The sequence below is a fragment of the Palaemon carinicauda genome, chromosome 41 (assembly GCF_036898095.1).
Source record: "Palaemon carinicauda isolate YSFRI2023 chromosome 41, ASM3689809v2, whole genome shotgun sequence".
Taxonomy (NCBI): Eukaryota; Metazoa; Arthropoda; class Malacostraca; order Decapoda; family Palaemonidae; genus Palaemon; species Palaemon carinicauda.
The window spans coordinates 49,395,682-49,405,681 of NC_090765.1; the positions used below are offsets into that span (position 1 = coordinate 49,395,682).

The 10,000-nt window shown below is 33.6% G+C and overlaps 1 protein-coding gene across 2 annotated transcripts in view; it reads left to right on the forward strand.

Annotated features, from left to right (window-relative positions):
• LOC137632617 (polyamine-transporting ATPase 13A3-like) overlaps positions 1 to 10,000 on the forward strand; it is a 236,480-nt gene that overhangs the window by 30,651 nt on the left and 195,829 nt on the right. The window lies entirely within an intron of this gene.

Genomic DNA, 10,000 nt, shown 5'->3' on the forward strand with positions numbered 1-10,000 from the left:
TCTAGCTCCTATCTATATTCTTGATATTTCAACCTATTTCGGAGGGACATTGTTTCATCAAACTTCCTTCGTCCTTCGTTTAATTGTAAGGCACATTTTGAGTCTTCCTAAGGATTTTTGCTCTGCAAGGCACTAGAAGAGTTGGAAGACCCAGGCCTACATGGCTGAGGACTACTAAGCGTGAAGTAGGAGATAATGTATGGATAACCCTTGAATTAAAAGCTGAAGATAGAGACGACTGGCGAAATCTAAGCGAGGCCCTTTGGGTCAGTGGCGTAGGAGGATGAGATGATGATGAGCTGTATATCTGAAGAAGGATATAAATGACTTGAGTAGGAGCATAACGAATATTGAAAATAGTGGCAAATAAAACTGACAAAACAACTAAATTGAGAGTTAAAGAATTTATACACAAGGTTTTAATTAAACTTAAGATCGCGATTCCCTAGGTAACTGATCATTAGGAAACATGTTAAATTTTGGTGTGGGTCTATTAATTCCAGTGATTAACGTAGACTCCTTGTAATTGTTCCTTTTCGTCAATGTTTCCATCACAGCAATTATTATTGATTATTATTATTATTGTTATCATTATTATTATTATTATTACTATTTTGTTGTTATTATTATTATTATTATTATTGTTGTTGTTTTTGTTGTTAATAGAAATATTATTATAATTATTATAAAAATAATAATAATAATTATTATTATTATTATTATTATTATTATTATTATTATTATTTGTAAAGCTACAACCCTGGTTGGAAAAGCTGGATGCTATAAGCCCAGGGGGGCGCAAGAGGAAAAATAGCCCAGTGAGGAAAGGAAACAAGGGAAAATAAAATATTTTAAGAACAGTAACAACATTAAAATAAATATTTGCTACGACCTGTTTCAACAACAATGAGCCTGTGCACGAGAATTAGGGCTAAAACCATTTCTATACAGAAACCGGCTAAAATTTAAAGATGTGATTCAAAGTTGCAAGTCATATATATATATATATATATATATATATATATATATATATATATATATATGTGTATATATATATATATATATATATATATATATGTATATATATATATATATATATATATATATATATATATATATATATATAAAAACATTGGTTTTAGGGCCCCTCCCGCCAAAAAAGCTCGGTTGAACTCAGAGACAAATGTAATTCAAAATATTAGTCTCTGCCTGTAGGCTTTATCATTCATATATATATATATATATATATATATATATATATATATATATATATATAGATATATATATATATATAATGTATGTGCATGCGTGTTCTTGTATTCGTATGTATACATATATGTTTGACATGTGTGACGTATAAAAAAACAGATTCGAATGGTCCAATGGCTGCAGTAATTGGTACTAAGTGGACTTTATTGTCCTTGAACGAGCTAATGATCTGGGACTCTCACATATTGTATCTTAATACAGAGGAATAACAAATGAGTGTAATTTTCTATCCACCAACAGAAGAAATTACCTTTGGGATTTCAGAAGCCAAAATATAATCAACAAATTCCTGGACCAATGAGCGACATACCTCTATCAAAAAAAATAAAGAAAAAAAATTAATAATAATAATAATAATAATGAATGTGCGTGAATGAAGTGCAGAAATATATGATGGTATAGGAATGAGAGAACTGAAAATAGCGTGGTTGATATTGGAATAGATGATGAGAAAAGAGCCATTAATAACCAGTAAGGACAGGAGGCCAATCGTGACAGAAGGAATGGATGTCTGAAACATGAGTTTTTATGAACGTTTCATATTTCCTGGAAAGATGGTCATCCTTAATGTAGATTTCTCTTGCTTGAGGGTACACTCGAGCACACTATTCTATCTTATTTATTACCTCCGCCATCGAAGTTGGAAGGTAGTTATGTTTTAACCCCTGTTTGTGTGTTTGTTTGTTTGTTTGTGTGTGTGTATGTTTGTTTGTTTATGTGTGTATGTGTTTGTTTGTGAACAGCTTCTTGGACACAATTTTAATCGTAGAGTAATGAAACTTGCATGGATTAACCGTTATGTAAAAAGCTGGATATCATCACATTTTTGAAGGTCAAGGTCACTGTCAAGCAAAATGTCCAATTCACGTAATCAGCCATAGGTTTGGATATCGTTGTCACAGAGACTTGCAACTTGGTTCATATTTGAGTGTATAAAAATCCACGCCAATTAATGCATGTTAAGCTCAAAGGTCAAGGTCAAGGTCGGTAAATAAGATGACGCGGCGGAGGTCTGCGCTCTAATGAGTGTCCCTTTAGTCTTGTATTGTACTTCAGTAATTGCTTCTCGTATGATTTGATTGTTTAAAGAACTGTCTTTTCACATCCTTAATATATTCTCTGCTGGTCTTTGTATGTTCCTTCTAACTCCTTTTATTGACCCTAGCCACCCAACCCCTGTTTCCTCCATTTTTTTCTTATAATTTACCTTCTCCTTTATAATTTGATTTCTTTTTAGCTTATATTTCATTCAAATAAAATGATAAATGGTGATTACATACCTTGGTCTCTTTTTGAGCATTACATTCGTCATTTTATCTCTTGAAGTATTAATTTGTAAAACCATCAATGAAAATCGTTTATTTCTAGTAGTTAACCTCTTTCTGAACACATGTTTCTTAATTTATCCAGTCTTTTTCATCAATATTTACATATAAATTAACTAGCACAGCCATCTTCTCACGCTACAAACGCAGTTAAGTGCAAAGTCAAACTGTCCCAGAAATATTCTTTGTAATTCTCTTTCTTTCCTTACACATTCGGAATTGCATCTCCTTCTCCTACCACACGCTATCTTTTCATGCAATTTCTTATCTTAACCCATTTGTATTCTTTCATCCATCTCCACTGTATTTGCCACCCGTCGAGATATTATCGCTAGAGAGTTCTGGGGTCTTTGACTGGCCAGACAGTAACACATTGGATCCTTCTCTCTAGTTACGGTTCATTTTCTCATTGCCTGCGCACACACCGAATAGTCTGGCATATTCTTTACATATTCTTTTCTATGGTATACCTGACAACACTGAGATTACCAAACAATTCTTCTTCACCCAAAGGGTTAGTGTACTGTAATTGTTCAGTGGCTACTTATCTCTTGGTGAGGGTAGAAGAGACACTCTAGCTATGGTCAGCAGCTGTTCTAGGAGAAGGACACTCCAAAATCAAACCATTGTTCTCTAGTTTTGGGTAGTGCCTTAGCCTCTGTACGATGATCTTCCACTGTCTTGGGTTAGAGTTCTCTTGCTTGAGGGTACACCCGAGCACAATATTCTATCTTATTTATCTTCCTCTTGTTTTGTTAAAGTTTTTATAGTTTATATAGGAGATATTTATTTTAATGTTAATGTTCTTAAAATATTTTATTTTTCCTTGTTTCCTTTCCTCACTGGGCTATTTTCCATGTTGGAGCCCCTGGTCTTATAGCATTCTGTTTTTCAAACTAGGGTTGTAGCTTAGCAATTAATAATAATAATGATAATAATATACGTGACATTACTCTAGCTACCCAACTTGCAGCCAGACCAGACAATCGTTCCCTGTCTTTCCTATTGCTGTACACTTTGCCCTTTCACTCTTGTCTCGCGAAGCACCAAAGCATCGTCTATCTCCCATTTAACAAATCATCTCATCCCCTTTGCCCCACACCCATGCATATTTAAGGACCCCAAAACTTAGTATTTTTTTTTCTCCAGTAGTTACTTTCACACAGAGAAGAGAAGCCACAATTTTGTCTGACAGCTGGAATTTCCTTTCGCTAATGAATCCGCAATTAGGCATTCTTCCTTTGGAGGGATTCCATTGGTTTCACGGACCTTTGACGTTTCCTATAACAATATGTTAAGATCGTACCATTGCTGCCACCATAGAACCACTCCTCTACATAGTCAGGAATAATGTAGGTAGACGTCGATGTCTTAAAGAACAGAGGTACACTTACCATTTTGGGGCAAATCCTCCAATAAGGATTTCACAATCCACCACTGGGCGCTCTTAAATTCCTGTATTTGGAATGAGGCTACCTCATTTTTAACGCTAGTAAATAAAGTACATCACTTGAATCAAATATTATTATTAAGTTGTTTGGCAAAAAATCGCACTGTTTCATTATATATATCTTTCAAATTAAAGTTAAGTCTTCATTTTGAGAAAAAAGGTATAACAAGCAATGATGAAATGTATGGTATGATGTAATTTGTTATCTGTGACCCTACCACCTTTAGTATTATGTTGCCACGCTTTCAAATCGCTCTCAGACACCTCTTCATCGGATAAGGAGAGCTAGTCCTTGGCTTCCTTGTCTCCATTAAGAATTGCTGTAGTGACTGTGAGGAAAATTATCGTATGAGTCAGTCTGGTGCGTTTTATTAATCATTTAAAATGGCTTTGAAAGTTGCAAGCACTACTAGAAACTTTCGAGCTTGAGTGGTTCTCGAACTCCCGTCCAACAGCTTCCTGTGCAGGGACGTTACCAATAGGATACCAACAAATATTTTAAGGATGAAAACGTCATAGCCAATGATATCCCCCGTTCTATTTGTGTTACCATAAAAAAACTATATATTCCATTTATGTTTGCTTTAGTCCAATCTACATATCCGGAAATGTACCCTATTATTTTTGTTTGTGTCGTGATATTGTCTCATTATTCGATCCCTGCTAGATTTATCATTGTCTTTCTTGGGACATTGTTTTGGACCTACTATAATGATATGTTTAGTGAATGTATAATCCGTTGTTTTAACTCTGATCAAAACACTAAGTGTTCGTGGAGTATTTTCTCGTGAAAACCGTATCAAGGATAAGTTCTTCTGGACATGCGATAGCCATAGTATTTCAATGAGGAATCGCGATATTTACATGTAGCAGCTTTGAAATTATAGAGGAAGAAATATTTCCTTTAAAAAAAAAAAAAAAAAAAAAAAAAGTGCAAATACTGATTTCTCTCATGCTAGTTTACGAAGATCTTATCCATTATAACTAGTTTTTGTTTGCCTTTTTGCAACTACTACTACTACTACTACTACTACTACTACTACTTTGTATTTTAATTTTACGTCCGATGGTTTTACTCTACTGGTTTTCCAATTTTGGTACTTCTTCTTATCCTACTTTTATTTGCCTTCTTATTTCCGTTATTATCCTGTTTCGTTTTCCTCTCCAGGTAAATACTCACTGCTCCGTTCTTTTATATTTTTCTAGTGGCCTATAGACTTCATTTACATTATTATCTGTTTTTCGCCATCTTTATTTGACTTATTAGTTAATTAATGTGAAAAAAACTTTTTCTTTATCTGTTATGGGTATTTTCTTGTACATATATGTGTTAATTACTCTGATATGACCCATTTGACTACATTACCAGTCATTACACTTGTAACTTGTTACTATATATAGAATTTTCCGAATTTCACAAAATGTAATAATTCAATAATGAAAAGCAGAGAAGGATGTAATTATATCAGGATACATAAGAAACGAAAACAAGTAAATAACAAAATATGTACACGAAAGTATGTACGAGATTGTCATAATTATTATTCTATTTCTATCAAATTGAAAAAGATGAATTCTAACTTTCAATGATGATTCATAACGTATATTTCACGATATCTTTTACCATTACTGTACTGACATTAATCGTATCTCTCCTATGAAATAATGACCTCGGAATTCTAAGTGAAGGCATCTAGTAAGGTCTTCACTGGATTATTTAGGTCGAATCTATTGGCTGTCATTTCTGTGAATGATGTTCCCAGGTGAATTAGTACACACATTTGGTTATTATGGGACATTTACATGGAGATTTGTATGTCACTTATACGACTCTCTCTCTCTCTCTCTCTCTCTCTCTCTCTCTCTCTCTCTCTCTCTCTCTCTCTCTCTCTCTCTCTCTCTCTCTCTCTCTCTCTCTCTGTTATTTGTCTCCTCAAGTGATTTCTTAATGTCTCAGCTTTATTTAATATAACTTTTTTCTCTCTTCATTTTATGCTTTATTTGCTTCTTGACGATGGTTCTCTTTTCCTTATTTCCTTTTTCTTTAATTACCCTACGAAGTTTCTCTTCGATGTCTAAATGGATCTATCGTCAGATTAAACAGTAGTGTTCTTGATATTGCATATTTTCACTTAATTATGAAATTTGATTTCATCAGAGGCTTTAGTTGAAGTTGTAATTCCCTCTCTCTCTCTCTCTCTCTCTCTCTCTCTCTCTCTCTCTCTCTCTCTCTCTCTCTCTCTCTCTCTCTCTCTGTGAAGTTTTAATTGTGTGTAATTTACGTCATGTCCCTCAAATAGTCGTTACTCCGCCATGGCTCGCTTCGTTCGCATATAAACATTATGTCATGGCTACTCACTTTGCTCATAAATAAACATTTATTTCATTATTCCTCTGTTCTATCAAGCAGTACATGGGTGTGCTGCGCACGTCATCCGCTTGGGTCAGTATTAACATATCCTAATTACCTGTAATCTGTGTTAGATCCCTTAAATGATCTTTGCTCCACTGTGTGTGTGGAGATGGACTGAGACTCCGCCCACTTTCTATGACGATGCACATAGCTATTGGCTGAGAATATCATGCTGCAATATTCTGGGGAATTTTTCCGTATGCAGCCTGGATCAGTTTTGGTTAATATTTTTTACTTTGTAACGGTATTCAAGTATAGAATCTATTGTCCATTGAACAAATCTCATGATTTAGCTCCTTTTCGCTATGAGTTTTGCGTTTGCCTCCTATTCAGTTGCATTCGACACAAGCCTTGCTTTGTTGGTGTCAAGGTTATCCATCCACCAGTATGAGTGCAAGTTTTAATAATGAAGCCTCTAGTTAATCCAGGTGTGAATTCGTGTTAATGGCCAGATTTTTTCTACGTAATTTTATCGTTGCTTTATGTTTTCCTTGGTTACACTCAGTTCCTCTTGCTAGTTTTTTCAATTGGTTTTTTTTATTCTATCTTTATTTTAACCTATAAACTAAATTAATTTTCCTTGTAAATCCAGATGAAGTTTGGAAATGGTGATAAATAGACATGTTGGAAAATACTGCGCAGTTCAGTTCAGAAGCCGAGCAACTTGAATGGCTTAATCCTTGAACTTGGGAGAATGATATGAATTTATGAATTCCACATATTAATTGCTCATCGTGTGAAATGGGCAATAGCATAAGCGGACTGATATACAGTATGTATATATATATATATATATATATATATATATATATATACATATATATACATATATATATATGTATATATATATGTATATATATATATGTATATATATATATATATATATATATATATATATCACATGTGTGTGTGTACATATATCACCATCTCCTTCTACGCCTATTGACACAAAGGACGTCGGTTAGATTTCGCCAGTCGTCTCTATCTCGGGCCAGCTAGGTTAAGAGTATACACACACACAAACACACACACACACACATATATATATATATACATACATACATACATACATACATACATACATACACAAACAACAACAACAAATGCAGCCGTTTCTGGTCCACAACAGGACAAAGACCTTAGACATGTCTTGGCCATTTTCATCACCACGCTGGCCACTGCAGATTAATAATGGTGGGAGACTTTAGTCCGATTGCTCACAGCAAACCAACCTAGTATGGGTGGCCCTGACTAATACACAAATGCTTTCACCACGTTAAGGTATCCCTTGTAGGCTACACACACACACACATATATATATATGTATATATATATATATATATATATATATATATATATATTTATATATATATATATATATATATATATATATATTTATTCAATTAAGAAAATAAATCCATTTTCTAAGTAGAAAAGTTTCTCTTGCTGAAATATCCATTGAAATTTAGATTTTCAGTTTGGAGTGATCCTGTCCTTTGGGTTTAGATGACTGTACGCTATGTACTTCACTTCCATGGAATGTTTTGAATTCTGATAAGAGATGTTGCTTCCGTTCGTTTGTTTGTCGTTCAGGTTTCTCCTGCGTCCATGGCTCTTTATAACCATCCGTGGATGCGTGTGTCCTTGTCTCCCTGCAGCTAAAAGTGTAATAATGGCAGGTCTAATTTAATAGGATGCACAGCTGCCCTCACCTATCAGAGGAATTACGAGAAAAGGAAAATAGATGGGGAGGAAAAACAATAGGATGGACACTTTTTTTTTTAAAAGGTAGATTAAAAAAGACAAACTACAAGAGGGAGTTTTTTATTACAGTTTTTTTTTTTTTTCTGCATTCATCATAACTTATAATTGAGTCGGAACAAATATTGTTTTCATTTGAGAAGTTTGTATGATATTTTGAGTATCACAGTTTTTAAGATTTTAACATTTTAAGAAGCATAGGTTTGATAGATGATGTAAAATTATAGTTCCAAAAATAAGAATGGGAAAATTAGTATGTAAATTTGGTATAATTCGAAAGATGTGTGCTTAAATCGGCATCACAATCATTATTGGAATATTTCAAGGCACTGATCTACTTTCGGAAAGTGGCAGGATATTTATTCAATTTTCTTGTTGTAAATTGTGATAAGCCATAGTTCACCCACTTGAATATTTTTTCGAATACTGGTCGTACACTTTTGAAGGATTTTTTATATTCTACTCCATAGTCAAATGCCACTTTTGATTTTCTTAGATTCCTTGTAGAATTTTAATGCAAATCAGGTTAGTAAACTACAATCCTGCGTGCACCACTAGGGAGTTAATGAGTTCTTCGACAGGCCAATAAGTACTGCATTGGATCCGTCTCTCTGGTTACGGCTCATTTCCTCTTAGCCGACACATATACGCAGAATAGTTTGGCCTATTCTTCACACATTTTCATCTTTCCTCATATACTGAAATTACTAAACAATTTCTCTTCTCTCAAGAGGTCAACTACAGCACTGTAATTTTTCAGTTACTACCTCTTGGTAAGGGTAGAAGAGACTCTAGCTATGGTAAGCAGCTCTTTTAGGAGAAGGACACTCCAAAATCAAACCATTGTTTTCTAGTCTTGGGTTGTGCCATAGCCTCTGTACCATGTTCTTCCACTGTCTTGGGCTAGAGATATCTTGCTTGAGGGTACACTTGAGCACACTATTCTAACTTGTCTCTTCCTCTCGTTATTTTGAAGTTTTTATTCTCTTGTTATTTTCAAGTTTTCATAGTTTATATATGAAAGATTTATTTTAATGTTATTATTGCTCTTGAACTTCTCTTGTAGGTTTTCATTATTACCTTTCCTCACTGTGCTATTTTCCCTGTTGGAGCCCTTTGGCTTATAGCATCCCGCTTTTCCAACTAGGGCTGCAGCTTAGCAAATAACAACAACAACAACAACAAAAACAACAACAACAATAATAATAATAATAATAATAATAATAATTAATGATATGTTGCCAAAAGTTGAATAATATACGAGTAAGTGGAATGATGGTAAATCTTATGCTTTTATGTATTGCTGTAATTCGGTTAATTTAGGTAAAGGTTTATTAAATCTTTTATCTTTAGTCAAAAGCCAATTTAGTACATCTAGAATTAAATAGAATTTTATCTCTGAAAGAATGATTAATTTTCCATTGGAATAAGAATCACTCGGTCACTTGTTATCAATTATTATTATTATTATTATTATTATTATTATTATTATTATTATTACTACTACTACTACTCTTACTACTACTACTACTACTACTACTACTACTACTACTACTACTACTACTACTACTACTATTGTTATTATTACAAGCTAAACTATAACCCTAGTTGACAAAGCAAGATGCTATAAGCACAAGTGCTCCAACAGGGAAAATAGCCTAGTGAGGAAAGGGAAATAAATAAACTACAAGGCAAATAATGAGCTGTTAAAATAAAATATTTTAAGGACAATAACAACGTTGAATAAGACCTTTCACATATAAACTATGAAAACTTAAAAAA